This window comes from Macrobrachium nipponense, chromosome 2 (genome assembly GCF_015104395.2).
Source record: "Macrobrachium nipponense isolate FS-2020 chromosome 2, ASM1510439v2, whole genome shotgun sequence".
Classification (NCBI taxonomy): Eukaryota; Metazoa; Arthropoda; class Malacostraca; order Decapoda; family Palaemonidae; genus Macrobrachium; species Macrobrachium nipponense.
In genome coordinates this window covers 133,650,594-133,670,945 of record NC_087201.1, presented here as the reverse complement: position 1 = coordinate 133,670,945, position 20,352 = coordinate 133,650,594, and the positions used below count along the sequence as shown (strand labels likewise).

The 20,352-nt window shown below is 39.2% G+C and overlaps 1 protein-coding gene across 5 annotated transcripts in view; it reads right to left on the bottom strand.

The window, feature by feature from the left end:
• Positions 1–20,352, bottom strand: part of LOC135221001 (glutamate dehydrogenase, mitochondrial-like) — a 452,434-nt gene that overhangs the window by 63,311 nt on the left and 368,771 nt on the right. The gene's annotated exons all lie outside the window — the stretch shown is intronic.

Sequence of the window (20,352 nt, the reverse complement as noted above, 5' to 3'; positions counted from 1 at the left end):
GCAAAATATATGTAAGGCATAATTCCTTTAGCAGAGAGACTGGGAGTTGAAAGCGACCTGTTTCTAAATTCAGGCAACCACAATTCATAAACTCGTTACCACAAATTTTTTTAGCCTTCATTCACTTTCCAAGTCTTAGCCGCAATATCTTTCGAATGATGAAATCGAAATCACTGCCTCAAGCCATGACCTACATTTAAATGATTAAATCTGTTTTGCAAGGATCCACAACCTTCAAGAATAAGCAATTAGGCCTACATGGTCAACTCCACCAAGGTTATTAAATGATCAGGATATTACAGGTACAGCTATTATGGTAAAGAAAAATCGAAACGCATCCGAACAAGGTCTGTCCGTTCAGCAGCCTTAAGTGTCCTGAAAATACCATATCTTTAGGAGACATCATCTTTAAGTGGCCCAAAGCAGGAGCATGGAGAACATCAGCATTCAACAAACACAACGTACAGAACTGAACAGTATGTACGATCCTTTATTTTGGTAAACAGCAGAAAATAAATAAGGATTTGAAATACACCGCTTTTAAAAAAGTGGGCTTAAATTTCTTTAAATATAGAAAACGTCGTAATAACTAAATCTTGACTGCTTTGGTTTTAGGTTCCAGGTTTAACCAAATTGACCGAAATCTTCAATAGATACAGAATTCCCAATTCCAATGTGTCGAATTTTCTTTGTCCTCCAAGCACTTTCTGCGGCACAGAATTACTCAAATGATTCCGTTATCCTAGAGGAGATATCTCCTCTAGTCAGGAAGGGTTCCAAAGCCAACAGTCCCGTATTTGAATACAAATGAACGCTTACTATTTAGTCCACATGCTGCCCATACGAATACGAGCCTTACAATCTGATGCGGTTATTCCCACATAGGAAGCTCGAATTTTACGCAACTTGCACTTTTTTTTTCTTTGTCGTATGACGTAAGATAATAAATCAAAACTTCTAAACTGTAACATCTTGTACTTGACACAAATGAAAAATCTGAGTGGAATTTTTGTATGAGAGAGAGAGAGAGAGAGAGAGAGAGAGAGAGAGAGGAGAAGGAGAGGAAGAAGGAGAGAGAGAGAGAGAGAGAGAGAGAGAGAGAGGAATGATTAATGATGCACGGATGAACCTTCTTACAAAATTATGCAAAGACGTACCGTACCAGCCTCCTCCCTTCCGCAACGAGATGAAACACTTTTACATATAACGCGCCACTCACCTCATTTTAGAAGACTTCTGATAACCCAATACAATCGAAATTCTGTCATACACAAAACATAGCATTCCGTGTGACACTACATCAAGACTTCCTTATATTCAATGTTTTGAAAATTCCTCTCTCCCCAATTCTCCATGGATGACCGAACCACCTCAGAATCATTGATCCACAGCTTTACTTTTACAAACTATAATACTTTTTTTCCCAATACGTAATATTTACTTCCCAAGCTTTTAATTCCCCTACTGAACACTTAAGTCATTAAACTACACAACTTCGATAGTCTGGCACAACAAAATTTCGATACTTCAAACTTTTTGCCTTCAAATGTGCTTCTATTCCTTCCGAAGTACCTATGTATACTCCTTCCTATACACCTCTACTCTACCTCTACTCCTCCTTATGTATTCCTATTCATCGAAATCTGTGAAAATCCTTCTACATTCAGTGCTTTATCTTATGATTCACTGAACCATGTGCACCAAATTACCTATTCATGTCAAATCTGTTTTCTACATCACAGATAATATGAACTACTCTCAATTTCGTTTTAGTCCTTTGTGCTCTATATGAATTTTAGTTATTTTACTGTCACTAGGCAATGCAAGTTCTCATCACTTTCGTCTGAAATACCTTCATACATCACCATCATATTTCTTGTAACATGAACAATCTTTTACTTTGTATTCTTGCACTTCCATATTCTCTCCTCAACTTAGCTTCCATTTACTTTTTCCTTCATATAAACACTACGTGAACAAACAATTTAACCTATTGTATAGGTTCCAAGTCTTACCCGACCCTCAAACCAGTCTACTTGCTTGCTTACTACTTTAATTTTGCCGTATTTTTCTTCTCAAAATTGCCCTCTAGACCTGGTATCCTTAACATTTTAGATACAACGTATACCTATTCTATACATACAAAAATTTACATTCATATGCTTAACTTTTAAATGTCATGCCTACTTAGCGCATTTTGTGTAGAAGAATTCAAAGGTGCTCACAAGGGAGTAATATATCTGTAGTTTTATTGTTTTTTTTTTTTAATAGTACCCGCCATCTGCAGTATATCGTTTTCATCGCCACTTTTACGGAGAGCCGTAAAGTGAGGTAACGTCGCAAGTAGGCTCATATAGGACTTGAAGCACTTTTATTTTTAAAACAAAGTGAAGTATATCAGCCAAGAGCCTCACTAAAGTGACTAAAATCACTCGAAACTTATGAACCACTTCACTTCCCCTATAATCTGTTATTTTCATCCTATCTTTCAGTGACCTAATTGAAAGTCTTCTAAAACTTTCAATATATGAATCTGAAACAAAATTTATTTGTAAATAATGCCCAAAATAACTTAAAATAAACGTCAACACCCTTAGGGTGACTGACACCAGTGGCTAGGGTACAGTTTGTTCGAGTAAATTATTTACTTCTTGACGAAAAATGTATTTAAAAATGATCCAGTCCAAAATCTACAGAAAACTTACTTAAAAGTTGAAAATGTTAAATAGTAAACCAAGTCAATATCACGTACCACCAAAACACTTACCATAACTAAAGTTCAAGTGTATAATTACTAGCTTAAATTACCAGGTATATAACATATAATTGAAGACAAAACATAACCGCGGAAAGTTAAAACAAAAATCCCGGGAAGAACTGACAAGACTGCCTCGGGTTTCTTGAAATGTCATAATTGCACTGCATTAGCAATGAAGCCAAAAAACGCAAAGAACTTCTCGTAGGATAACTTTTTAAATGAGGCTGCGAATGCTCTCATAACCATTATTAAATCCACAATAAGATCGTATGAAATAACTACATGACCTTGATAGGGACTAAAAGAAAATTTAAAATGAACTACAACTTCCACATAAAGTTTAATACTACTCTGCTTGCTAAGAGTTTTACGTTAATAGTTCCTTGTTGGACGAGTGGTTTACGTGTTCTCCTACCAATTCGGTAGTCCAGAGTTCGATTTCCCGCTTTGCCAACGTGGAATCAGAGGAATTTGTTTCTGGTGACTAGAAATTAATTTCTCTATATAATATGGTTCGGATCCCACAATAAGCTGTTGGTCCCGTTGCTAGGTAACCAATTGGTTCCTAGCCAAGTAAAAAATATCTAATCTTTCGGGCCAGCACTTTATCTTGGCTACAGCTAAAATGTGGATTAAGTGTTCAAAGTGCGGTTTGATCTCCAAATCTTCAAACGATGTGTCACTTCATCGGTGCTTTCTGCTGACTTCTGAATTGAGGTGTATCGATTTATTTATCACCTTTTCCTATAACTTGTCTGTCTCTGCAGGCTGATTTCCCTTTGGAGCCCTCTTGAGTGGATAGTCTATTGACTCTGTCCATAAGGGGTCTCGCCGAAGATAAAAAAAAGAACACTTCATCTCTTCGCTCCCATCAGGCGTCATTCTCACTCATTCGAATCTTTACAAGTGACGATGTTGAATTTGATGCTCGAAGTGGGTGCCTTGTCGCCTTACAGAGCCTTTGGTGAAGCAAAGGCAAGCTTTGTTTGCAAAGAAAGGCTGCTTTACTGAAAAGATACTTTTGTTGGCCATGGCATTACATGCCTAAGCTGCCAAGGTCAAGACCGCGCCGGGCCAAAAACAATAGACCGTGACTCCATCTTACCACTCCATCCATCCTTCCTACATTTATAAACCAGCGTCACTATTTTCCCTGAGTAGACACATTAAAGTTGAAATTATAGGATCGGGGGGAGGGGTGTATGTACTTCGATTTATTTCCAGCTACTTTCTTAGAAAAATTCTTCCTTACAGGAAAATGGCACGAATTTTTTGCTACTACAGGGTTTTAATCGATTTGATATTAATGAGCTAATATCTGAAATTTACTTAAGACTATACGAGTGACATTCAGGAGTTTTGAAAATAACTACGAAATATATCAGAATGAAAATACGCAAAATGAAGCTAAATCGGCTACTGTATGAGAGAGAGAGAGAGAGAAGAGAGAGAGAGAGAGAGATAGAGAGAGAGAGACGAGGAGAGGAGAGAGAGACGAGGATTGAGGGGGGACGAGAGAGAGAGATGTATGAGAGAGATGGGGGGGGGGGGGGCAATGGGGGAGTTTCCTAAAATAAGACTGCACTGTTGACCTAATGCGTAAATTAGGTATTTCAGAGCATTATTTGCTTACCGTTGTGGGACGCAGCAAAAGAGAGAGAGAGAGAGAGAGAGAGAGAGAGAGAGAGAGAGAGAGAGAGAGAGAGAGAGAGAGAGAGAGTATAAAACTGGAGAGATTCTCTTCAATGGTACAAAACCATTCATAAGATATTCATGACATTCTGTGGCAGGGCACGTTTCTCCTCTCATCTCCGCCAGAACATATTCTCTCTCTCTCTCTCTCTCTCTCTCTCTCTCTCTCTCTCTCTCTTCTCTCTTCTCTTCTTCTTCTCTCTCTCGTGTGATTGTGTGATCAAATACACCAAAAGACCAAGTTATAAATTGTTAATTTTTTATTGCAATAAGTTACAATTACTTTTCATGTACACAAATCCATCCATCCATCCATCCATCTCTCTCTCTCTCTCGTGTGATTGTGTGTCAAAATACGTATACATCAAAAGACCAAATTCTAAATTTTTAATAATTTTTTTATTGCAATAAGTTCGATTACTTTTCATGTACACAAATTCAAAAAGTCCTCACATTAAGCACACACAAGTGCTACTGTTCTCAAAAAACTTTCCTTACACTCAAATTTAAATGGTACTATATTAAACAGCGCAAGAGCCACTACTATCTACATACATCTTATCAATCAAAGAATTAGATACCCATAACCTAAAAACAGACACCCCTTGGCTCAAGAGTGCTACTATAAGCAAGTAATGACGCCAAGTTCCAGCACACTTTCTTTACCAATGCCACATACTTTCTGCTGTACAACAGAAAATGTACATTCTTTTCGAAAGCACTACTTAAAAAGCTCAGAATGAAGCCTTGATATCTAAGCCATAAAAATACTGAGAATGTGCTGTTGTCAATAAGGCTGCAACTTCGCATTACCGAAATACAAATTATACTCCAAATTTCACTTCATCAAATTTACTCTGAAGAAACGCAAAACCATGACAGTCAAAATCTGATTTCTCCAGAAGTTTACAAATTTAAAAGACCCTTACAACGTGATATATTTTTGGAAGTATGTTTTCGTAATACAGATAAGAAAAGAAGTAATGATATTTTAGATAATTCATTATATTTATAATTATACAGCACTCAATTTAACTCCTTATCAATACCCTAAATGACTGAATCAAGGCCGATACCTTATCTAAATATCTTCTTCCCTCCGTCAATGTTCATGTCAATCGTGAACTCCTTTTTCTCTCTTTTTCTCTCTCTTTCTCTCTCTTTCTCTTCTCTCTCTCTCTCTCTCTCTCTCTCTCTCTCTCTCTCGTGGACCTATTCTTCGCACTGAGAAAGTTTTGGACAATATTCTTAACCCAGTAACTTATCCCGTCAAGATACCACGGTAATATCAATCAGGTGGCTGTCCCTCATTTAAATTAAGCCAAGGTTGTCCTATTCCATCGAAGTTGGATATTCCATAAAACACAACGTCAGATTATTCTCTTCCTCATAAAACACTATCAGATTATTCTCTTTCTCATAAAACACTATCACATTCTCCTCCTCATAAAACACTATCACATTATTCTCTTCCTAATAAAACAATCGCTGATTGTTCTCTTCCTCATAAAACACAATGTCAGATTATTCTCTTCCTATCTTGACAGTCTGTTCTATTTTTTACGTACAGTCTATAATGACAAATCCACTCAAACGTGTAGATACCTATACCATCAGGACATGCATAATATATCCAGTAATGAATACTACTGTCTAATAATAAACATCAGTAATAGGAACAAACATCTATAACATTTAGCTGCACTAAGCAAGAATCAAGTCTATGGAAACATGATAGTATTGCATTAAGCTTGAAACTAAACTAACAAAATTCTTTTCAAGTTTAATACAATACTATCAAGTTTCCATAATCCCGTCAGATATCCGAGCATATTCCTACCACCATAATTTCCTTATAGTAAAATATTTATGAGCCACAACATGATACAAGTACATGCCTTAACGTTCGACATTTGTAAGTATTTGCATCCTCCTGGTATGTTCGCCTGCCTTAAGGCCTTAAGACATTTGAATTCAGAAAAAAAGGGTTTATAGTTTTAAAAGTGTTGCCCGGTATGATTGGCAAAACTACAACGAGCAAGTGTGCAGAACATGCGCGGTTTAAGAACCCTCTTCAGAATTTAAAAAAAAAATCAGCCTCGAGTGATAAGTTATCTGTCTTAACCCAAGGGGGGGAGATAAAAGATTCGAGAGCTGATTATGTAACTCGCTACTTAAAATCATTCACCGAAAATTGTAAACAACCTGATTTTATATTCTTATCAATCCTTTCATCTGAAATCTTCAGAAAAAATAACTTCGGCTGTCTACAATTTGATAAAGCAATTTGACACGATCTAGAATAGATGAGACACATCAGAGTTCAAATATTCTGGCAAGGTTACCACGTTTGGCTTCAAAGCTTTATTCAGCATGGCAAAACTTGAAAGATTTTACTGTGACGGCTTACGCAATGTCACGTGGCACGCACACGCACGAAGGTACGTTCAACACCGGTTTTTAATGTGTCGAGAACGCAAACAAAAATGTAACAGAAACGTGCGAGCTTACATAATGCAGTTTCCTATTCTTTGTCAGAAATAAAATGCTGTTCACAATTACTTCACTAAACACCTTAAGGCTAAATTTATATTGTGGGTCTGAAATAGACTGTTTAACGAAAGCTACAGAACACAAAAAAAACACTTATGATATATTCCTTCTCACGTGGGTTTGGACAAATGCAAAGTTGTTTAGTCATCCAGTACCTACCTGCCTGCTCTCTCTCTCTCTCTCTCTCTCTCTCTCTCTCTCTCTCTCTGTGCTAGAACGGGCTTGGCACAATGTACTTCTACACCAACAAGACACTTCCCCTAGCACAGAGGTTGGTCAAACATACTCATCTCGTAACTTTAACTTGTATTTAAACTGGTCAATCAACTAAGAAATTCTACCCACATTTGATATAAACAAATAAAACAGCCGCCTTTCCGACTACAGAATCCACTAGGATTCATGAAAACTACAGCAAGAAGAAAACTTCTCAGTCTGGCAGCAGAAGTGACGAGGTCAATAGACAAGATATAAAAAGGGCGATGCTGAGAACTTGCAAGAACGAAACCACAGAGCTACTACGCCTGCGTCAGTTACTACTGGGTCCAGTGACGTAACCAAACCAGTCGAGGGAGATGCTATGATATATACACTGAGCGTAACGAAACCTTGCAAGGGCAGTGATACTAATGAGGTTATTGGTCTTTCTCCGTTGACTATTTCGTACTACACCGGGTTATTTATTTTCTATCTTATTATTTCCATACCGTACAGCCCAAGTGGTATTGTTAAGCAATAGTTTTGATTTACGAACAACAGATTTCTTAAGAATATTAAAGTATGCAAACTCCTGTTCTTAGTATGAAACAACCTAGCCATCATTCTAAAGAATATAGAATGTAGGCCATGCATTGGAACCTGTGAGGTCAATCAGCACTGAAACATATTGACAGTAACGAGGTTTGAGTGGTGTAACAGGAGGACAATCTTGCAGTTGCACTATGAATCTATTGTTAGGAGAAAGTGGAAAGTAAGATGAAGAAAGAATACGAAAGGAGGTCCAGTATAAGGAATGAGAGGGGACTACAGCTAGGGGCCGAAGGGTTGTTGCACACACAAGTAATGCATACAGTGCACCGCATGAGGTACACCGATGGCACTAAACCCCTACTGGGGGAAGGCTATTATTCAAAAAATCTCTTACGATGATTAGGAAAGCTCAATTGGGATTGGCATTCAATCAAGTATAGATGGAAAAAAAAAACGACTATTAAAGACAGGGAACTATAAACAACGTGAGACTTCAAAAGAGAAATATAAACAAAAATTAAAAAGCCAATAATAAAGGAGCTGTTTACCCATTCGCGAGCAACAGTAGGTGCTGTGTCATTACCAATCATCAGCTTAACCTATCAGTAAATGCATCCTTTAGCAACATGCTCGAAGGGATCCTGCATCAATGACAACTTCCATTGACATTTAACGTAATGACTGAAAAATACACTGCGTCTTAATAAATTATTATTTAACAAAAGGATAACGGTGAGATATAAACAGGGCGGAATGATCAGCCTACAGAAACAGTAAAGGAATAAAATATGTCAGTAAAAATACGAACATCTTATCTAATATGCTATCAGCTGAACATCCGCAGTCAAGTGTCACAATACTACAAAAACCACCGACATTCGTGCTTTCGTTCTTAGACGAAGACACGTACACTTGAAAGCAAGACTAAGCATTGGAAGGAATATAAGATTTAGGCCCAAGGCCAAGCACTGGGACCTGTGAGGTCATTCAGCACTGAAAGGATAACGGAGAGTAACAAGGTTTGAAAGGCGTAACAGGAGCAAAACCTCGCAGTTGCCCTATGAATCAATTGTTAGGAGAGGGTGGAAAGTAAGATAGAACAAAGAGAATATGAACGGAGGTACAGTAAAAGGAATTAAAGGGGTTGCCGCTGGGTGTCGAAGGGACGCTGCGAAGAACCTTAAGTAATGCCTAGAGAGATTGCGTGAGGTGCACTAATGGCACAACCCCCTACGAGGCAAGACCAAGCATTAAACGAGTTGCTGTTGCTTTATCCAAAGGATGATTAGCTTCAAGGGAGCGAGACTCCTATTCACGATGCATTAGTAGTCGTAGTAGCGTTAGTAATTATTATGCGAGGGTTTAAAATGCCGTGAAAGGGAATAACAACCCTGATTATATCAGCACCAACCTCGTTGGGTGAATAAACTAATTTGCACCAAATCACTCTTATCACTTTACTACTACATCTACCAAGGAGGTTGACACTTGACTAATGATTAAGGCACGACTACGAAACTACAATGGGTTGTATTCATTCGAGGACAGAAATTCGTCAAGTCCTCATGATAAGAACCACAATCTGATTACCGTAATGGGGCCACAAACTTCTTACTTTCATTCAAGAAACTTCTTCCGTGGGAGATATCCTGTCACTTCAAACCACTGTGCATCCACGACATAACATCTAAAGTATTAAATACAACAACATTGCCTTCTCTAAGTAAGTCACTCTCTAAACCCAAGACGGTTTCTACCATGAATCAATAACAAAAAAATAGGTGACGAACACTGAAATCATGAACTATTATTACCAAAAGTGCATACTAAGAAAATCCCAGAGAGAGAGAGAGAGAGAGAGAGAGAGAGAGAGAGAGAGAGAGAGAGAGAGAGAGAGAGAGAGAGAGAGAGAGACTAACTAGTAAAATTGTATGACATGCTCAAGAAACTTTTAAGGAAAATAATGAGACAACAAACGCTTTGAAATGAAACCAACTAGTCGCTTTAAGGGCAATTACTCTCGAAGACGACAAAGGATAAAAAAAAAAAAAAATCTTTAGTCACCGAGAAAACACATCAAGGGGCGAAAGCATGTGAAGCCATGCTTGCATGAATGCACGAGTGCATGACCCTTCAAGTTCGTTTAAACGTTTACTCTGACTAAAGGTGAATCCAGGCAAATCAACAAAAGACTACTGTATTCAACCACGAGGGAGTTTTGCTTAAACCTTGGTTGCTGTTCCAACATCTACTGCCGTTGCTTGAACTGATAATGATGTTGGTCGATGCCACGTCTACCTGAATTCCTTCCCACCAAGAAAACGGAGGAGGAAGAAAGGGACAAAGAACGAAAAGGGAAGGGAGAAACTGTCGAGTGGAAACCTCCCGTCTTCTCCCCTCGAACGCTAACGCATTCATCTTGTGGCTTCCCGTTCATTCGAGAAGAACATTCAATTTGATGTCTGATAAAAGACGACGGTGCTTGCATCCCCTGACTGGGAAGTAGCTAAAGATTGTTTCTTGAGCAATTGTGTACTTCATACAAAAAAATTAAACATGAGTTGCTATACTATATGGTTAGATAATCATTACCCGAACAGCAGATGCACGAACACTAAAAAGACCCTTAACCCACAATTCATTAACTATTTATTCGCATAATATGATTTCCACAAGATCCTCCTCGTCCCGCTTACAATGTTATAGAAAGACAGATGAACACTGTTTCATCTGATCGATGAAGAAACCCGAACAGCTGCAGAAGTCACCTGGGGAACCTCTTCTAAAAATAATTATAGAGGACTTTGGATCTGCAGTCACTTACATAAAACAAGACTTGGGGATATCCCATTAAACCTTAAACATTAACAAAGACCGGGGTTTGACCTAAAAATAAAAATTTACAGCCGTATATAGATCGGTATAAAAATATAAGTGAAATATCAAAAACATTCAGACCATACCATGTTCGACGTTAAGTTTTGTAGGCAGTAAACTAATGCAGTACAATATATTCCAAGTATGTTTAGAAATTCAACAAGACTACGAATTCCAAACCAGGATACGTTAACCGAAAAAGGAAGAGAAGGTGAATGGGAAATGAAAACTACCAACCAAAATCATCCAGAACGCATCCGTACCGTCGTACTTCCTGACTGACTCTGCGAACTGAATTTCTAAACAGCTGTAAGCAGGCCTAACAGAAAGGGTCGGCTGAAGCAGCTGTGAAGGAGTAGGTAGGTGTATTGATCTCTCTCTCTCTCTCTCTCTCTCTCTCTCTCTCTCTCTCTCTCTCTCAACGTGAGGAATAACCCTGATCCACCCCAGCTCCACTACCTATATACAAACCACGCCTTCCCCCCTCTTAACATCACAGCGGTGCTGCTCGATTTTCTTAGGAATTGGTTTCCACAAAAGGAGAAATATGTCCTCATAAAAATAATTCATACGTAGTAACTAACATTTTTTTAAATGCATCAGTTACAGAGAGAGAGAGAGAGAGAGAGAGAGAGAGAGAGAGAGAGAGAGAGAGAGAGAGAGAGAGAGAGACTGTAGTCATTTCAGATTATTACCAAAGGCAGACAGTGTAAATGGTTTCACCCTAGTGGGGATTACCTCGCCAAGGCCTTTCTGCTTTGATGATACAGTAGTTTGACGGAGAAATGAACACGTCTATAATCTCACGCCACATAAATGCGACTAACAGTCGACTAACAACTAAGTACACAATTCACTGCTTAGGTCAACTGAATCATACTGGATTTTGAGGAAGAGCCGACACGGTCCCCCCCGTCCCGTTCGTGAACTGAACGCTGATCGTCAACCTTTACAGTTTTAACTCAATGTTAAGTTAATGTTAAGTTATTTTACTTAATGTGTATAAAGGTCATTAATTTAGCTTAACTGCTCTAATCCAGATGTCGCGGTGTAATGACAGCCCGGAGACAATTCATTTATTGCCTAAGCCACCGACCTTTAAATACATTAGAAAATTGATGATGAAAACAGTAACACAAACCTGGAATGTTTAATAAGCAGCTGCATAAGACGCCCATCTGGTACCTACAATACTGAATGATAGAACATAGCATTTAGGCCAAAGGTCAAGCACTGGCACCTAAAATAATATGAATTGAGGTCAAGTAAAGGGATCGAAGGGATGCTGCAAGGAACTTTAGTAATGCCTACAGTGCACCGCATGAGGTGCACTGACGCACAACGCCCTATGGGAGATGAAAACGGTAAAACAAAACTTAAATTTCCCTCGACGCCTGACGAAGAAACTTCCATCAAGTACCATGGAGATTTTTTTTTTCCAAAAACAATGGACCTTCTCACAGCTAATAAAAGAAGGTCTGCAACTTTCTCAGCGAGTAGATAATGGTTGTCAGCCAGCTGAAAGATCTTTAAAATGAAAAAAGTAATCTTGGAGGAGAGTACGAACAGTAAGAACGTAAATAAATAGTACGGGATGTAACATCAATTAATATGCGAGGTACAGAACCAGATGAATTATGAATCTTCACACGGAAACAGGGCATTCTTTGAGTCTATAGTATATGCCCTAAACAAGTCTCAACCTTAAGTTTACCTCATTTATTTCACGAAGCAAATAAAAGACATGTACCAGTGTGTCGGGAAGACCTTGATGCAAGTCAAACGAAACGACTTTCCTCTGAACAAGATTTTAATCACTGAATACCTGAACAATCCAATCTGTCATTTCTCCCCCAATAAGCATCACCTAACCGAGTTCTAAATAGCATTTACGAAAAGAAAAAAATATATGATGCTCAAATTCGCACTAGAGAAACCGCACACGCGATTACCACTGTTCCGATAAACGCCGCAACATGCCGAGGCTTTGCAGGAATCAATGACTCGCCGGCTGAGAACAGCTGACTACTCTCAGGTGTGTTTACCCTGACTGCGGCAACTCGGACGGTAACGACTATAGTAGATTCACATCAACCGTGCAGATGATGTCGGGGCCAGTCCCTTACGAGGCTCCTGATTGGCTGTTGATAAGCCAGTCACAGGGCTGGAAACACTCGCTCTCATGAGAGAGTTCACAAGGCCAGGATGTGTGTTCCACCTCTCCTGAGGTATACGTTTGAGAAGTATACCTCAGATTGATGTAAATCTACTGTAGTCATGGGAGCGACGGACGGACGATTATAAAATGAGCTATAGAGAGAAAATAGAACTTAGGCCAAGCGCTGGTACCTACGAGGTCATTCAACCCTGAAACGGAAATTGCGAGTAGAAAGGTTTGAAAGGTTAATAGGAAAACATCGCAGTTGCACTATGATAAGGAGGCCGGAAAGTAAGATGGAAGAGAATATGAACGGAGCTGCAGTAAGCTACAGCTAGGGGCCGAAGGGACGCATGCAAAGACCCCTAAATAATGCCTACAGTGCACGGTATAAGGTGCACTGATGGCATTACCCGAAAGGGAAGCTGGAAAGTAAGATGGAAGAAAGAATATAAACAGAGTTACAGTAAACTACGGCGAGGGGCCGAAGGGACGTATGCAGATCCCTAAATAATGCCTACAGTGCACCGCATAAGGTGCACTGATGGCACTACCTCCATAGGGGGGAAAATACCTTATAACCGTCAATATACACATTACCTTTACGATGTTCAAAGTGTACGCACTGCTGCATTACAGATGGGATACTAAAATATGAACAGGTAATCGCTGTGGAGTGTACGGCTTTTATTATAATCCCCTCACAAAGTCATTTTAAATTTACTTAAAATCTCTTGTCAGTTTTAAAGAGAGATTAAATACGAGTCAGCAGCACAGATCTATGTGGATAGGATTTTAACATAATTCACTTACCGTCACTTTAAATCTCTAGTCAATTTTCAAAAGAATAACCAACTGTTTTTTTCCAAACTTAAATATAGAAAATAATTAGGAAAGCTATGAAGATACCGAGAATAAATAAAGAAATAAACAAGTATATTCCTTGGGGCGAGTGCTTTCTCTCTTAAAAGTCAAAGTTCACGCGAGGCCGCAAAATTCTCCATTACCCAGAAGGATTCATTCAATCTTTTGTTTCCAGTCTTTGTTCCAACTTTTTCAACAAAAAGATCTTTGAGACTGGTACGCAACCTATTCTTCCTGCCGCATTCGTAACGTCAATAAACAATGGTCGGCAACTTAATGAAGTATTCTCTAATTAAAATCACACCATTCAATCTACATTTGTTTAAAGTTCTCCCCTCCCCAGAAAAAAAATACCCACAAAAAACGTCGAGAACAATAATTAGCTGGAAAACTTTTCTGAACTCGATTTGAGCTTGCTACATGATTAGCTACAATACAAACATCTATAAAAGTTCGTCATGAGTGTGACACTAAAATGGGAACACGAAAGCGTTAGCAGATTCTTATTATGGCTTTATATTTAGTTACCGTTGTTTATCATAAACAATAAAGTTATTATGCAACCATTAAGTTAAAATAAGCTGCATTTGTAGCCTCTTACGCTTTATTGATTTGCCAGTATCATTCTCAATCTGCATAGTGCAGTAATGCTTATGTTTGTTTATATGGTGTTTTTACGTTGCATGGAACCAGTGGATATTCAGCAACGGGACCAACGGCTTCACGTGACTTCCGAACCACGTCGAGAGGGAACTTCTATCACCAGCAATACACATCACTCACTCCTCAGTGGAATGCCCGAGAATCGAACTCGCGGCCACCGAGGTGGTACGCCAACACCATACTGACCACAGCCACTGAGGTGCTGTTGAGCAGTAATGCGTGGCATCATGAAAATCAGAACCTGAGAGCTTATTAATCCACGGCGTTTATGGTGATGACCGTCAATAATAAAAATTACTAAATTGGGGACACACACACATGCAAAGAAAATGTGAAATTGGTCGGCTTATGCGCAAGGTCAAAAACCTGAGGCAAGAAAGGTACAATTGTAATTTCTTCAGGGTGAAGTCATATAATCTGTAAAGACCTTATTTAGAACCACCTTTAATTGCCAGTATGTATTTTCGGAGGCTACTCAAAATGAAGGCTTCACAAAACTAGGAAAAAACCTAAAAGTTTTATCTCCATAACCAAATGCAGCTAGATAACTTTTAAATATTAAATCTGCGACACACTGTCCACAACACGAAGCCTTACAAAGCACAGAATATAGAATTTAGGCCAAAGGCCAAGCGCTACGGACCTACGAGGTCATTCAGCGCTGGAAATAAAATTGACAGTAAGGCGGTTTGAAAGGTGTAACAGGAGGAAAACCTCGCAGATCCAATATGAAACAACTGTTTGAGAGGGTGGAAAGTCGCGTGGAAGAACAAGAATATGAACGAAGGTACAGTAAAAGAAATGACAGACTGCAGCTAAGGGTAGAATGGACTTTCGAAAACCATTGCAAAACCATTGCCCCTTCCCCCCACGGATTAAAAAGCCTAATGGTACATTCCCTTAACAACACAATTAGATGAAAAAATCTCCAGCATCACCAAACTTTAGCCCAACACATTTAAAAACTTCGAGCCCAAATCTGGAAGTATAGGAGCTACCAACCAGCCAGCAGCGCGAATGCTGCACCGCCTCCCCAACTCCATGAATTTGTCATCACAACACTGTTATTAAAGGTTAAATGTGCTGGACTGGCGGGGTTAAAGCAGACCTCCTGGACAATAGCAGCACAGGGCAGTGAATGGACGCCGTGTTTCGAGGCCAAAGAATGTAACGTAACGTCCACGACTGAATTACGAGGTTTTTTTTTTTTCAATAGAAATATTAATCAATGAATCAGAAAAGTACTCAAACTACAACGAAGTCAGCAGAAGAATCTTAGCTCTGAAGTTCTACCACTAACAACGAAGGAAAAAAACACAGATGTCTCTAAACAAGAAATTTCTCCTTACGTTACGTCTTGGATAATTTCGATAAACGGAAGATCTACCAGGTAGCAGATGTTAACCAAGGAAAAATAAGCGTCTCTAATCAATCTAATTTTTTTTAGAAGATCATGAATGAGGAAACTACAAAAAGTTACCAGCTGACACCCCCCCCCCCCACCCCCCCCCCCCCCCCACACACACACTCCCCAGGCCATCAAAACAAAATAATCAATATAATGAGTCCTCGGGCTGGCACGGTTACATCCTTCTGCACCTCCACCTAGAGAACTAATGTTTATAATATTCCACTCATGCTCTGCAAATAATAATAATAATAATAATAATAATAATAATAATAATAATAATAATAAAAAAAAAAAAAAACTCCAAAAAAGGTAGTGAAATGTGCGTCCATTAGCCTGTACATACAAGCATGCACTTAATATATAATATATATATATATATATATAGTATAATATATATATTATAATATATATAATATAATATATATATAATATATATATATATATATATATATATAGAGTATATAGAGAGAGAGAGATGAGAGAGAGAGAGAGAGAGAGAGAGAGAGAGAGAGAGAGAGAGAGAGAGAGCTGCTTCAAATACCTAACCAGATCATAAAATATTTTGTAGGTTGCTTCTGGCAGTTAACTTTCACTATTTAAAAGCACAGTAATATTTTTTTTCGCGCGGGAACGCGCGCGCGCGAAATCAAAATCCCTTATCAGTCTCCAGCAATACCAAGCAACTCTAGATTCCAAGTAACATGAGAAGTGGCCAGTATAAGTATCGTACAAGGTAAATAACTTTAAAAACATCGGTCAACAATATTATTAAAATAATTTGAATACATTTACTATAAAAAAGGGGCGGCTCCTTCAATGGCATTAAATCAGAATGGATTTAAAAGACTTAAAAGAAAAATCAAGACTTGAGAAAAATGGAAAATTTACCATTTATCATGAAAAAGGACAAACAACGAGTTTACAGAACAGATCCACTCTACAGTCTTGCAGACACTCCTTTAAAAATTGATTTCTCTGATCTTTTTTACTTTAAATATTAAAAATTGGTTTCTGGTTTTTTATTTCAAAAATCCCAAAGTATATGAAAAATTATCCTAAATAATGCCATCCTGACATATAGTCAATTACCCTGTCGATATAATAAAAGAAAATACTTTTACTATTTGAGAAACTGAATGTCGCAACTAGCCACCATCCTACTAAAATGATGCTTAAAAGTTACAAAAGGCAGATAAACATGCACTTCTATGCCACACGCAGACAATCATATCAAATTGAAAAGATTGACTGGAGCCGTCCATTGCGCCCCCCCCCCCCCCACCTCCCCCGAAAGATGGAGAAGAAAAAGCAGCGGCGGTCCAGGGGAGCAGTTTCCACGGTGACAACATCGAAGGTCATCAAAGCAATTCACGTGGTGACCTTCATCCATGTAGCAACCTCCCCTCCCCCTTCCATTCATTTATTGGGTGCAGCTTTAGTTTCAACTGCATCTTTATCTCTGGAAGGCTTCCCATCTTATCTCTCAACTCTCTCTTGAGATAAGATTCCGAGTCAATTTTATAGCTGCATTTCGATGAACTGATATATGGGCAGAATTAACATCGCCCGTTCAATGCGTTCTTAAATGTCAAGATATTCTACACAGGGGAAATTCTTACAGCTTCATTCTGAAACCCCGGTTGAAGGTTTAAAAGAATCTCTCTCTCTCTCTCTCAATAGTATATCAAATCAGTAAACCATTTACAAATCAATGCCAACTAAACAAGAACTCTTTGGACGGAGCACAATAAAACCACCATTATCACCAAACAGTTTTAGAGAAAGCGAGAACATATGCAGCGCACCTCAGAGAGAGAGAGAGAGAGAGAGAGAGAGAGAGAGAGAGAGAGAGAGAGAGGCCACGTGGTGAATTTCTAATCTGCCAAGCTGAGTCTCATTCTTATTACATTACCACCCCCCTCAAAGATTAAATTAGTTCACTACTTGTGCTGATAACCATCAAGAATGCCAACGCTAAGCATCTACTCAATCTGCTATCTCTACCTTTTTATTTATCAAAATTAAAGAGTTTTGAACGGGGCTCGCGCCGGCAAGTACCTCACAAAACTGTTCATCTGCAGACGACGCTGGAGTATCATGGTAGGGGTGGGAGTGACGGCAAGAGGGGTGGCATGACAGTACCGAAGGTGTGTCATGAGAGGGAGCATGTGATTGGCTAAAGGTAGGGGCGTGGAGAGATCACCAACCAATGAGAGTGCGTGTTAGCCCAGTCAGCCGGAGTCAGGTGATGTGGCTAAAATACTAGTAGTTGCCGGCCAAGTTATTTGTAGCTTTCCACACGTTGGAATCTTTTAAGAGATCATGCGAAGTTTATTCTGAACAAAATGTCTTGTGAATTTCATAGCTGACCTACATAAACCAAGTTTCGTCACTAAACTGATACGTAACTCAGAACAGGAATAGTAATCTACACACAGCGCCTAGGGCAGATTTTTCAACAGAGGAACAAGCATAGCATACACGTTATAAATTAATATTAACAGCACATATCTACGTGTCCATGTGACGACACACCTGATTATGTATACCTATTACATCATACTCCACCATCCCCATTCCCTGCCATTTGTGTAGAATGTAATCTGATAACCCTTATGAAAACAGCTGACTTTTGAATAGTAACTTTAAAAGGTATATAAAAAAAACTGCCTCACACTGCGACAACAAAGACATCGGCCAGTGAGTACTAAACAGTGCCAACATAGCTCTAGTGGGACTATCTGAGGCTAAAAAAAGAAATCTAAGATATGGCTATAAAACAAAAAAACAGTGAACGATAACCTAGAAATGTCACCGGTAACTCCTCCAAAGTGATACAGGACAATTACATTTAAACTCAAAAGACCCACAATAAAGAACACACTATGGCAAACTTTAACAAAACGGGTCAACACATGAAAGACTGTTGAACGAGAGGTGAACGGCTTAAAATAATGATGAGTCACGGGTAACTCATCAAAAGTGACACAGGAAAATTAATGGGAGCCAAAATACGGCACAATCTAAAAAAAATTAATAAACGCAAGTCAGTGTTATTCAAAGGGCTGACTAGAGCTTATGAGAACACCTGAAAGAGGCAGAGCCAGACGAGATAACATGCGTGAAATGGCTTAAGTCCATTCCACCGTCTGCTCTGATACGCTTAGATCACAGTGACCCACTTACAGTGCAAGCCTCGGCGAGAAATCAATACCCAACACTACACAAGACATTAAGCAAAGGAGGGATCCTAATTCAACATTCAAATGACAGCTATTCAATATAAAATGACTGATACGCGAAAAATCGTTCACAAAAATTCAGGCAGTTTTATTGGATGGACCGAAAAGTTCACGAGAAACGCTGCCTTTATTCGCATACAAGGAGTCCATCCAAGGAGACATCGTGTGCTCATTTATCTATAGGAGCAGGTTTTACTGTTCGTTCACAGTGTCCTAATGATTTTGTCTAGCTTTCTTACAAACTCTTCTACACTGTTGCAGTTTACAACTTTTGGTGGCAGTTTATTCTGAGAGAGAGAGAGAGAGAGAGAGAGAGAGAGAGAGAGAGAGAGAGAGAGAGAGAGAGAGAGAGAGAGAGCTGAATAACAGCTCTCCTTATAGGACTGAAAAGAAGGATTAGATTTTTATTTGCGTGGCTATAGGACCCAATTGGTTACTGAGCGACGAGACCTACAGCTTATTGTAGGATGCGAACCACATTATATGAAGAAATGAATTTCTAATCATGAGAGAGAGAGAGAGAGAGAGAGAGAGAGAGAGAGAGAGAGAGAGAGAGAGAGCTGCCAAAAACGCACCTTGCTAACAATATGAGCTGCATGCCAGTTCTCCAAATGGGCGTCCACTTAAGCAAGAAGTTGCATGACATTCACCTTATATTCAACTAAGAAGTTAAAAGTCTCTTACTCTTTATCATAACTGGATACTTGCTGTACCGTGACATATGAAAAGTCAGTGAGGTGAGCTTCAAAAGAGAGAGCGCGCGCGCGCGCAAGCCAGTCTTTACTTAAAGCAAAAGAGAGCGCGCCACTGTCTTCATTTTAAGTATGAGAGAGAGAGAGAGAGAGAGAGAGAGAGAGAGAGAGATTCACAGTGTGGTTTCGTCGGAATCTTCGTAAGTCCGGACAGAGTGGTTAAAACCAGTTCGCCGGGGCAGCAGTCTTCCCGTGACAGGAGTCCGGGGAGGGAGAAGTCAGGTAACCTTGGATCCCACATCCCTCCGTCTGAGGCTTTGTACAGAAAATGAGAAGCCAACTCTCGCCCAATACTCGAGTTGTCTGCCTTGCTTTTGAAGTTCGAGCACTGTGTGTGTGTGTGTGTGTGTGTGTGTGTAGATAGAGAGAGATCGGTGTGTATTTGTATGTAGACTGATAGGTGCGTGTATGTATCAAACAGGTATAGAGTGTGTGTGTGTGGAGAGAGAGAGAGAGAGAGAGAGAGAGAGAGAGAGAGAGAGAGAGAGCTAGCTTTGTGTGTATGGAAAGATAGATATGGGTGTGTGTACAGAAAGAGAGGTGTGTGTGTGTGTGTGTACAAAAAGAGAGGTGTGTGTGTGTACAAATAGGTATAGGGGAGAGAGAGAGAGAGAGAGAGAGAGAGAGAGAGA